The sequence below is a fragment of the Chelonia mydas genome, chromosome 8, assembly GCF_015237465.2.
Source record: "Chelonia mydas isolate rCheMyd1 chromosome 8, rCheMyd1.pri.v2, whole genome shotgun sequence".
Lineage (NCBI taxonomy): Eukaryota > Metazoa > Chordata > Testudines > Cheloniidae > Chelonia > Chelonia mydas.
In genome coordinates, this window is record NC_057854.1 from 79,869,295 (window position 1) to 79,881,694 (window position 12,400).

The window sequence follows — 12,400 nt, forward strand, 5'->3', positions numbered from 1 at the left end:
GAAACATTATTTGCCTGCACCTTAAGTGCTGATTGTTATTGGAGTTGCGTATTGGAGCTTCACAGGATACTCCAAATTTAATTTGAACTAGGGATTGATTCAGTTTCCTTCAAAGTAAGGATTTTTCCTTTCCAAAATAGAGCTAGTGCATGAGTTTGCAAGTTCGTATGGGTTTACTGCTTGACACGATTGTATGTGACATTACAACATTTATGGTATTTTTGCCTTGCACGATGACACACACAAAGAGCCAGAACTAGCAAAACAAATGCTTTGTTGTGTTATTTCTTTGCTTCCCTGGGAAATATACTCCTCACTAAGAGATACTGATATCAAAGACAGCTGTTCACAGTTCAAATCTAGTATATAATAAAACCACTTTCACTTTGAACTTCTAGTATACCATCCATTGGCAGGATCTCAAAGCATTTTACTGAGATTAATTAAGGCACAAAACAGCCCTATAAGGTAAGTATTATAACACTCTTTTTGCAGATGGGGAAACTGAGGCACAGAGGCCATGTGACAGGCAGCATGGTCCAGGAGATACAGCACTAAACAGGGACTCAAGAGACCTGGTCCTGTCACTAACTTACAGAGTGACCTTAAAAAAGTCACGTCACCTCTTGGTGCCTCTTTTTCCCCCGATGCTCTTTGTCTGTCTATTTAGACGGCAAAATCTCTGGATCATGAACTATCTTTTCCTAGGTGCTTGTACAGTACCAGCCCAGTGAGAACCTAACCTCCTTTTTGGCCTCTAGATACTACTGAAATACAAATAATAAAATATATTAATAAATGCCATGCTCAAGGCCACACAGGAAGTCTGGCAGAGCCAGAATGAAAAACCAGATCATGTAAGTCTCATTCTTGTCCTTCACTCACAAGACCATCCTTCCCCCGAAGCCCACAAAAGCTCTCATTCTTAAATCTTTTCCTGCGGTACAGATATGCACCAACACTGTTTCTATTTTCCCTTTCCGGGGCTATATTGTTATATTTTCCTTTTCAGGAGTATTCACTTTCATTCAGCAGGATTAGGACACTTGCTTTTTAGCGTTGTATTGTGGCACAATAGTTATCAATGCTTCTGTTTCCTTGTTTCTCCCAGACACACATAGCTATCGCATTTGCAGCTGTTAAGTAACAACACTCGCGGATAATCATGCTCACAATCACAGCTTATTGTGCTTTTAACAGGACGCTAAATGCGAGGCGGGTATTCTTTGTTAATCAGTAACTCACTGCTGATTTACAGATAGGCATTTTAGGTTTTCTTCCCTTCCCTCCACCCATGTTCCCCTCCAAACTACTATGCCAACACATCAAACCAGGGTACTAATGGATCAGATCCTGCTGTAAATGTGTGTCACTCCAATGAGATTTACGCTGATTTACACCAGCCCAGGATCTGGCCTAATTACCTTTTGTCCTGGACCTAAAGGCAAGCAGGGAGCATACTGATAACCCCATTGCTGTGCATCAGCGCTTGGCTGGAGCAGGAGCGGCTCATTCCTGAGTCACTAATTCATGGTGGAATTCCTCCAGAACTGGCTTTAAAAAACAACAACTGCATAACAATGATGTTATTTAAAAGCAAAAATAAAAATAAAATAAAATAAAAAAGAACACCTTGTATAGTTTTTTAACTAGTCATTACAGTTTTGGCTTCCCTCCCTTTTTACCCCCTGGGGCTTTGAAGGCAAATGAACTATTCAGTAGCATAAAACAAGGCGAATTAGAAGAGGCTTCAATAAAACACAGACCTCTGGCCTGCAACGTTTTTCACATGGCACAAAATGTTCTTCACTGCAGTTTTAAATCTTCCAGCTTGGTGATTGTTCTGACACCTCTTTATTGTCCCTTTCAAGTGCAAATGCCTAGGTATCCTTGCTAGCAGTGAAGCACTCGTGTTCACAGGCTGCGTTCACCGGCTGGGAGAGCTTCCCTCTTCTTCAGCTGCACCTGTACAATTTACATCTGTCCCTGTGCCGCTGCTCAGAGGCTGCAGAAGGGCAATGAGAACCCCCCAGCCCCCCCCACACACACAGAACGGCAGCTCGTGGAGGCCGGTCTTCACAGCCTTCAGAGAGGCAACCCGCCACTGTATTTTCCACAGCAGGCACCCGATGAAGTGAGCTGTAGCTCACGAAAGCTTAGGCTCAAATAAATTGGTTAGTCTCTAAGGTGCCACAAGTCCTCCTTTTCTTTTTACTCCTGTGATAGCCTTTGCACTGCTGATGAATATTCAGAGCCCCAGTCTGAATGTCTCCCTTGGGGCATTCATAGCCTCCTGTGTGTGGCTCAGAAAGGGGGCATGGGCCTGCTTTGTGCAGCATTGGGTGTCAGAAAGAGATGGCCAAATACTTTCTTACCTGTGAAATTGATATTATTCCTTTCATAGCACCTCCAGGAAAGAGTGCCCTGACAACAGGACAGCCTCTCCCTGAACTCCCCATTATCCAGCAATATGCTGGGAATATTTTAACAAGGGGCTCCCTCAAAAATTATCCACCTTCGCCTATGATAAACCCCAGGTACCAGGGTGTGTGTTCTCACACACACAGGGATAAGACACTGGGGAAGCTCTATATTTGCTTCCCCAATCACTTTCACCTAGGATGGAGGCAACACCACTTGAGAAACAAACACATTATGTGGTCTATGCTGGAAGTGTCTACAATTTGTTCCTGAATTTTTTTTCTGATTATAACTATCTCACTTGAAAGAGGATGGAAAAGACCGAAAAGGTGGAAAAGACCAAAGGAGATTCTGGGACGTTTTCCCCTTCTCCCATGAAAATGATTGGGATAAAGCTGCCATTTTGGCACAATGTGGTTCACTGCAAGAACAAACAAACAAACAAACAAAAAGGTGCTCTTCAGTTAAAGTCTAGGGGACTAAGTCTGGCCAGAATAGAGTTGCCGTATTTCAGGTTCCCAAAAAGAGGACCCTGCAGGGGATGGGGGGGGGGGGGGGGGGGGGAAGGGTGGGAGCTGGAGGGGGTACCTGTGGCAGGGGTTGGAAGCAGTGTTGCTCCCTGTCATGGTGGCAAGGCAGCTGGCGCAAGCCCAGGACACAGCGACAGCCATCAGTCAGCACCTCCCTGTGGGACCCACTCCCCAGCCTGGGTGGGTGGAATCTGGCAGCTGTGGCTGCAGGGCAATGGACCAATCAGCTGCCAATGCAGAGGAGGGACCAATCTGGAAGCAGACCAATCAGTGTTCTTTCTGAGCTGCAGCCACCTGGTCCGAAAAAAATCCTGAACATTGTCTATTATTTGAAAAATCCACCTGGACAGAGGCTCAAAAATGAGGCAATGTCCAGGAACACCTGGACATATGGTAACCCTTGGCCAGAATATGTAGCTAAGAAGAGTCCATACCCTGAAGAGCTTACTATGTGTATGTACAGCACCTAGCATCAGGGGCTCCTGATCCTGGATGGGACTTCTAGGTGCTACCATAATGCAAATAATATGTAACAATAATAATGGCTTAGCGATGTCCAAAGCAGAGATGATTTGCATTAACTGCAGGCATTCCAAGACTCCTTTCAATTTGGTGGCAGATATGTATTTTATTAAACTATGTAGATATACCTATTTCTAAATAATCACCATATGGTACCTCCAGTATGGAACCAGGCAAGGCACTGGTATAACATGTGGTGTATCCAATTCCTATGCTTTTTCTCAGCTGAGGTTACTGCTGCAATATTCACTCTAAAACCATGGTGAATAGCAATAGTTTCCATGCTTTGTTGTTTTTAATTCGTTGTGTCTTTCAGGAACCAGGAGATGAGCTGAATGAAAGCCACCAGGGGGGAGCTTGTGGTACTAGGCCATCCTGCTGATCAACTAAAATAATAAGTTATCATATGCTTTATCTCAGTGACAATGCTATCGGATTATAGTATTGTTCCTTGTTTTACTAGCAAAGCATAATTGCGTATGATAGGGGCTCTCCATGGACCACCAGAACAGACAAAGAACATTAAGAGGGACTCGGAAGCTGGGAGGAGAAGCAGTCATGGGAAGATCTTTTTTTCTGTTTTGCAGAATGAAAAAGTTGGAGAACCACTAGCATTCCCCTTCACCATCATGTCATATGGCTGCATGTTCTTTATTTAGAAAGGAGAATGTGAACCACCTCATTACAAATTCAGCTGAAGCCTGCATTCTCAGTCCTTCTGACCCCAACCTCTACCTTATTGTCTTTTTTACATCATGTCTAAAATTAGCTTGACATCTCTTTCTTTTATCTATTTTGGGAGGCACCTCGACATTTTTGGTTGCCAAACTAACTATTAATCATAATAGTACACAGTGCATTAATGTTTCTAGTATTAATGCAATTTGTTAAGAGGACTCTCTCTTTCTAAACATAGAACCTAATTTTCTAGAGTATTTTACTGTATTTTTTCTCCATTTTTGAGAATTTGGCGCCTGTAAATAAAAAAAGATCAGTCTCCATGTATAGTCAGTACTTAAACCTCTAGTGGCTGAGGAGGAGTTCATTGTGGTGATGTTTTTTTCTATTTGTATATTTTAGGTTGACACCTACCTGCTATGGCCTGGAGATTGTCCACAAGCTTATTTCATTTCACTGCTACATTCTATCAGATGGATTACCGCTGCACTCATATAAATTTGAGCCAATGGCCTATCCATGGAAGACACAATGCCCCAACCACCCAAGCTGTTTAGTCCCTCCCTTAAATAGCATTTTCCAATGCACTTTATAAACTCCCAGCACTCTCCCTTCAGCTGTAACATTTACTTGCCTTGCTCTCATGGAGATAAATGTTTAGGGTAATATTTTTGTTAAAGGATGCAGATTTCCCAAATAAAGTAAACATACAAAAGATAAATTTGTTGCAGAAAATCTAGAAGTACCCAGAGTCAAAGATGAAAGACCACGAGCTGACTGAAATTGTTGACAAGCAACAGTGTAATAAGAGCATCGCAATGGTGGAAGAATTAGATTGAAATATGCACAGTAAAATGCTTGCATACACAGATGGATTTAAGCTCCTGTTCTACTATTTTTCTTACTAAAAATATAGCCACAGTATTAGAAATAAGGTAATTAAAGAGGACTACTAGGAGAGATGGTAAAGGGAGACTTTCAAACAAACAAAAAAACAAACCTTCATAACAATTGAGGTAGTCCCCGACGCAGAAATAGGTACATGCAGAACAGACATAAGGAAGAAGCTCACCTGTTGGGCAAACTCTGGCAAATAAAGAACACTGTTCAACTCAGTACGATCATCATCCAAGTAGGATGGAAGCAGGGAAAAGGTTTATTAGCAACCCCTGAAAAGCTTTTCAAACTCACCTGGCACTCTTGTCAGCCCCTTGACTCTATGTGCCAAATGACACTTGCCTCGCTCTCAAAAGGCAGCATAATTTTTAATTGCTATCCTTAGTGCACTTAAAGCAATGTCAGCAGTCACCCCACTCCGTTGCCTTATGCTTCACACCAACTGGGGCTGGCACAAATCCCTTCAGTTGGCAAGGCACTGTGACTTTCTTTTCCCTTGCAGCTGTTTTGTGAAGAGTACAATGATTTATATTGTCTCCTTGAAGTGCTCAAGTGGCTGCATGTGATGCTGCTGTCTAGGGATTGGAACTTTGGGTCCTGAGCTTGCCTGCAGCCTCAGGGGGTGACAGGAAGGTCACACTGAAGAATAGGGGTGGGAGTTGGAGAAAGAAGACCTAATTGAGCTCCATCTAATCCAGAAATAGCATTGAAGTTGAGAGAGAGCCATGACCATCTCTCCTTGGCCAGAAAGGCTTTGAGGAAGGGATAACAGGGAGCAGGGCTGAGGAAGAGATTTAAATGAAGTTCCCCATAATATTACTTAGAAGCTTTTATGGATCACTTACGCAGGCTTAGACTCCATAGCGCTCAGCACCAGATGAGGAGATGTCCCAAGAGTTGAGTTCTGCCACCTACAGCTAAAAACAAAAACAAACGAACAAACAAAAAGCCATTAGTTGGTTTAAAAATGCAACAGCAAACAAACATTAACAGGATTTAAAATAAACATGGTAAGTTCAATTACATCCCTAGCCACAGTGAATAGTTTGATCTATATGTATCTGACAGAGGGAAGGACATGGGGGATTCTTCTTCTTGGTTAGTGAAGCTTGAGGAGAGCCAGAAGGATCTCGCAGACAAGGAAGGAAGGAAAAGGTGGCTGAATGATTTCAGGAGCTGAGCAGCGTGACAGAGCAGGTGGAGAGCTGCTGCTAGCCCACCTAACTCAGGGAGGGGGTTAATTAAAAAATCAATTTGCAATCTTCTGTAATTAGTTTGAAGAGAACCATCATTGCCACCTGCTTGTATTGATTGTGACAATACAGGTTAGCCACTGGAAAGCTGCCACCACCATTTTAAAAGTGCATTTCTTTCTTCATCTGGAGGGTAGTCTGCTGCCTTTGGAGCTTGAAGAAGGAGGTCTGAACTCTTCCCCTAGCATCTGCTCCTTCCATAAGCAGAGATCCAGTGGAAAAAGCAAAGGGTTGTTTTGATTTGCAAGCCATTGCTTTCTTTCATGTCTTTTTTTTGAGTTGGCATTTGCTCCTCTGACTGGAACAGGCACTCAACATATTAGGGCAAAACTTTACCCTTTTGTTTCCCACCTCTGGCTGGTGTTATACCTCTGTTCTTTCTGAAATACACATCACATTTCTCTTACATCTCAAACTGGTGGCCAAGGTAACTGCAGATGAATCAAAAGTGACTTAGCTCACAAGTTATTAGAAACTGTCTCATCATCTTGTTAAATTCTGGCCAAATCCTGCTCTGTTATGTTAGCCAAAATCTGAAGACATTCCATTTAAGGCAAGAGTGCTGGATCTTCAATTAATGTAAGCCAACATAGTAATATTGCAGCCAACAGTGCAGTTTACACCAGCTGGGGATCTGGTCCTGGAATCAACAGAGCTATTCCCTGGGTGTAAACAAGAACAGAACATTGCCCTCCATCTCACTATGTGCGCCTGTCTGGCCCTGCTTCCCCCTGTCTTTCTCCATCCTCATCCCTGGCTTCCTTGACTGATGGGAACACCCAGACCATCCCTCTGCTAAATGAAGCAGACAAGTATTTCTTACTCTCTTTTATTCACCTTTAGCAATGTATATTTTATTTGTGATCCTGTGTGTCTATTATTTATTGTTCTTTAAGCAGTTTGTGTGTGTTTGCGTACCAGGACACGTTCTACACATTTACAATCTGATCAAAAACAGTTCAAGAGTAGAAAAAGGCAAGCTGGAAATAAAAAAAAAGTTCAGCCATGATAGTTTGGAAAAGTTTGGTTGGCTGACCCAGTGGCTAACTTAACCCATAACATTTTATTCCCATGTCAGTCATTCCTTGGTTAGGAGAAAAGGCCTAATTTCACTTTATATGGATCCCTGCTGCTGAACTAGCAGTAGCTCGGGTCTCAAGAATTCCCATCCAGCCTAACTTGGCCAAGAAAACATTCCACTAAGCGGCGATCTAACATCTGATTTTCTTCTCCTTGAATGATATATAAAGGTAATTTAACCCTCTTTCTTAATTTTTAAAAAATCTGGTTTTACAGTTCACATCCCAAGTATTAACAAGGGGGAAATGTAGGCCATGGACAGGACACATGACTAGGAGACAGAAAACCTGGTTTTCTTCTCAGTTCTGCCACTGAATCACTGGGTTGCCTTGGGCAAGAGACTTAACCTTCCCAGGCGTTGGTTCCTAAAGGGATAAAATGGGGATGAAGACACCACCCTCTCTGAAGTGCTTTGAGATCCTCAGTGCTAAGTAATATTACTACGAGGCTGGGGCTATACTGTGTTTTTTGAAAGTGAAAACTGTGTATTTTAATCCCAGAAGAAGCATGTTTCCAGCTTAGAATTCAACTTTATTTACAACTGAACCCTGATGACAACATCATTTATTTACTTAACAACAATTCTGCATTAGGCACCATGAGGGTGATTCATTGTCTGTTACATTTATCAGTATAGTACAGTGAAAGAGGAGTTGAACTGCTGCTCAGATGCATCAGCAATGCAAGTTGCAGTCTAATAATGTGGTAAATGCTGCCCTCTGGCTCAGGTTGGCAATGGTCACTTATTTAAAAAAAGGACCATTTTGTATTAAACAGGGCAGGGGTTGGGGGTTCAACAGCTGTCAGAACTCTCCTTAGAATTTAATTTAAAAGGCTAACTGCTCAAAGCATATAGGGTTAGAAAACAACACGAACGTGCGTTCAGGGAATAGTCATATTACATATAGTAATATATATATATTTTTTTCCAAATATCCATAAAGAAGGGGAAGTACTCATTTTAATATAGCTTTATCTTGAACAGGATGAGTAAAGGATTCACGTCCGCATTAAGTTAAAAATTTTACAGTATTTTCCTTTGACGATTCAAGAAGGCATACAACTTATTTCTGTATATAATTTTACAGTTTTAGACAACATATAATATGATAAAGTAAAGTTACAATGTGGCACATAAATCCAAACACTGGAGGATAAAACTAGTTCATAGCATCACTGCACTGAAAGCTTCCAATGAGAACGTTTGCACATCTGTGGACACACAGCACCTTGCCAGAGTGGTAAAGATTAAGCTGTAATTATTCTTTTTAGGAAATTGTAGCTTTTAAAAAATTATTTAGGTGACCAGCAAGAGAGTCTCTGAGCAAAGGAAGAGAATATAATGATTTCTTGTCCTCATGTTCCTAAAAATTTTGACAGGTTTCAGAGTAGCACCTGTGTTAGTCTGTAACCGTAAAAAGAAAAGGAGTACTTGTGGCACCTTAGAGACTAACAAATTTTTGTTAGTCTCTAAGATGCCACAAGTACTCCTTTTCTTTTTTCTAGAAATTTTGGCTCTTTTTTCTTATAAAATTTGGGCCTTATTTTACATTGTACTGCACCCATGGGTGGTCATTGCACTCATTTTGCACTGGTGTAAAAGTACTACCATTGTGATATGGTAACATTTTACAGCCACTTTACACTGGGGTGAAGGACTATAAAAGGTTGAAGGCAATGGAAAATCCAGCCCTGTGACTTCAAGTCTTAAAGTCCATCTTCTTAAAATAGAAGCAGGAAGAGAGACTGTCTGCTTTGCATCGGAGGAGGATGCACACAACGTATTGAACACAAGGGCAGTATTTCTCCTGGGAATATTTCAAATTTAGGTAAAAGGGCAGTAGTCTTTTTCTGTAATTCCAGAGAAAAGTTCAATTGACTTTAGGAAGAAAGTTCAGAGCAGATTAGAGGATGACAATCTCAGAATCAAATTGCAAATAGGAAAGAGTAATTGACAGGGCTTTTAGTTCACTGATCCTGTGCTCTGACATAAGAGTAATTAAAAAAACAACTCTAACAGGTGAAAAGAACAAAGAAATTTAACTGAAAATTTCAAAGGAAGAATTTTTAGAGGCTGTGAATTCAATACTCAAGTTCAAAGGACCTAATGGGATGTGGTCAGGAGACCTCAGAAGCTAAATACTCTGTGCAACCTTATCATGTGCTTCCAGCAGCACCTGCAGCGGCAATTGGCACTCAGACAATGAACACTAAGAATCCTTCAAAATGTGAAAAGTTGAGGCAAACTGAAAATCTTTTAGCCTAAGCATCTGTCTCTATGACAAAAGGCAAATGTTACACCAATTCCATAATACTGTAGATAAAAGGAGGTAGAAGTGTTTAACATGTCTTACTGTAAAATACCTCCAATTAATTCTTATTATCCCTCTTTATTAAAAGAGGAAATCTATTCAAGTTAACACCAGGCATCCCTGGTGGCTGCATTAAGCCTTGAATTGGCCAGAGACAGAGGAGGTAGATGTAGAAACATCCTTCGCTGCACAGAGCAGGCCTAAACCTGGGTCCAGCTGAGTCTTCTGCACAGAGCTCCCATGAGGCGTGTGGCTGTGGGCCATTTAGGTGCTACACCGTTAGATGCTAACATGGATTCCAAGGGGGCGAGCATCTGCCTTGAGGTGGCCATGTAATTAGAGCTGACTACAGGATGACAATTCCGTTCCATTTTGCAGCAACTGTTTGAGGGTTCTAAATGTTTTTATTGTACAGTGGAATGAAAACAAAACCTTTCAAACATTTTTGCACAAAAGGGATTACATCAAAATGTCCCTTTTTGAATTGAAACAGAAGGGGTGTGGGCAGCCTGGTCGTTAGGGTTGTGGGAGATCCAGATCCAAGTCCTTGCTCTGCCTGACTCAGAGTGATCAGTGTTGAAAAACTTTGCTCTAAAAGAGGCAGCATGGAGACTGAAACCTGGGTGTCCCCAATCCTAGGCCAGTGCAGTAACCACCAGGCTATAGAGTGAGCCGCTCTCGAAATGGATACAGCTACATGAAGTGTTTTGATTTTGACAAAAGAGTTTGTTTCAACTTGGTCTACATATAATGCTTATATCACTGCCTTCCTTTCCCAAGGGCAGTCATAGGTGTGGCAATGAATGGAGTGGGAGGAAAAAGACACACCTGCAAGCTGTCTGTGTATATAAGTACAGGAACTGGTTTTGTCTCCCACCCTCATAATTACACAGGTGTTACTACAGCCCTACGGATGTCCCAGCTGGTGAGAGATATGTACAGTGCTGCTCCCTGACTCCTGCAAGCAGGCACATAAACTTCCATTAATAAAACAGGTTTCAGAGTAACAGCCGTGTTAGTCTGTATTCGTAAAAAGAAAAGGAGTACTTGTGGCACCTTAGAGACTAACCAGTTTATTTGAGCATGAGCTTTCGTGAGCTACAGCTCACTTCATCGGATGCATAGCCATACTGGTTAGTCTCTAAGGTGCCACAAGTACTCCTTTTCTTTTTTCATTAATAAAACAGGTCACCTTGACTCCCTTTACACATCATGCTGAGCTTCTTCAGGCTTACAAGCCATTGGAAGAACTGGGGCTAGGACTGGACCCCTTGTTATGTTAAGTTGATTAACTGTTGCCTTGCCTTACTTTATATATCGATTTTTTAGAAAGGTTAGTGGGAAGAGCAGTTGTAAAAGAGAGTCAGCACTTTTCCCACCACCCCTGGCCTCGGCTCTCCCACCGTTAAACTGAAAATCCATTGCACAGCAGTAAGTGTACAACAAAATTTGTGAACCCTGCAACTGATTCAAAAGGAACAATCAATTAAATAGAAAACTTTCTAGTATGTGTTTCTATTTCCTTTAATAAGAAACTAGCTAGCTCAGCAGCCATTCTAAACATTCCTCAAGGTACATTAATGGGATCCACCCATCTTAATCTGCCTGCAGGAAATGAAGTTAAAAAAGAAAAAGAATCTAAAGAAAGAAGCACTTCCTAATTGTCTAGACTCTACACTACCACTTACGTCACTCAAGGGTATGAATAAGCCAACCCCCCTGAGCAACATAAGTTACATGGACCTAAGTGCTGGTGTGGACAGCACTATGTCGGCGGGAGAACCTCTCCCGCCGACATAGCTACTACCGCTCCTTGGGAGGTGCAATCATTAAGTCGAAGGGAGAGCTCTCGTCTGTCGGCTTAAAGCGGTTACACTAGAGAATTTACAGTGATGCAGCTGCAAGCTCTGGTGATTTTGGAGGCTGCAAACATCCATCTCACCTCCTGTGACTCTTTTGATGGAGGCCCTGACAGCTTCTTTTGCCAACAAACTGATTGGACATTAGAATTCTCTGATGGCTGCTTGTCCTGGTTGATGTAGCCTGGGAAAGAACTGTAATTCAATCTAACAGACATCATGCAACATTACTGCTGATCTGGGGAAGATGGGATATTGGTGAACAACTTTCAATAAGGATGTTCACCACCTGAGCACAAAGCTCAGGAACCCCTCTCCGCCCACCAAATCATGCTTTCAGCGCTTAGTCTTGATTCTTTCTGGGAGGTGAAAAGACGCACATACAAAACATAACCCAGCCAGTCAATTCCAAAGTCCTTTTTGCAATTGATAACTCATTTGTTACCCTGGAAAAAGACTTTATAATTGAATATCAGAAAATCTACATTGGCTAGCTATTACTTCATGGGCCAGAAGAGGTAAGCAAAACACGTTTCCACTTTGTTTTGTCTTCGTGCTTGGACATTTTCCTTTCACATGCATTAGTGACCATGCTGGTATTAAATGGCTTTTTTCCATTTGTTGGTTAGAAAGTCTTTCTAGGCAATTTTCTAATAATAGTTTAAAAATAATATTCCCAAATGTAAATAATGAATAGCAAATTAGTTGGGGAGGAATTAAAAACCTGGCCTCTACTAATGGTTATAACCAAAGAGTGCAATTACCAGTACATTTTGTATGTAAACCTGTCTCTAGCCTCGTGAAATCCCCAAATCTGACACACAAAAAACAGAGCTCTCTCATTGCCA

General features: G+C 41.7%; 1 protein-coding gene across 7 annotated transcripts in view; it reads right to left on the reverse strand.

Annotated features, from left to right (window-relative positions):
- The window catches only part of ADGRL2 (adhesion G protein-coupled receptor L2), a 469,695-nt gene that overhangs the window by 366,930 nt on the left and 90,365 nt on the right, over nt 1-12,400 (reverse strand). For all 7 annotated transcript variants that reach the window (XM_043553100.1, XM_043553104.1, XM_043553115.1 and 4 more), the window contains one exon: nt 5,894-5,965. The gene's annotated coding sequence lies outside the window, so the exon portion shown is untranslated. The remainder of the gene's footprint in view (nt 1-5,893; nt 5,966-12,400) is intronic.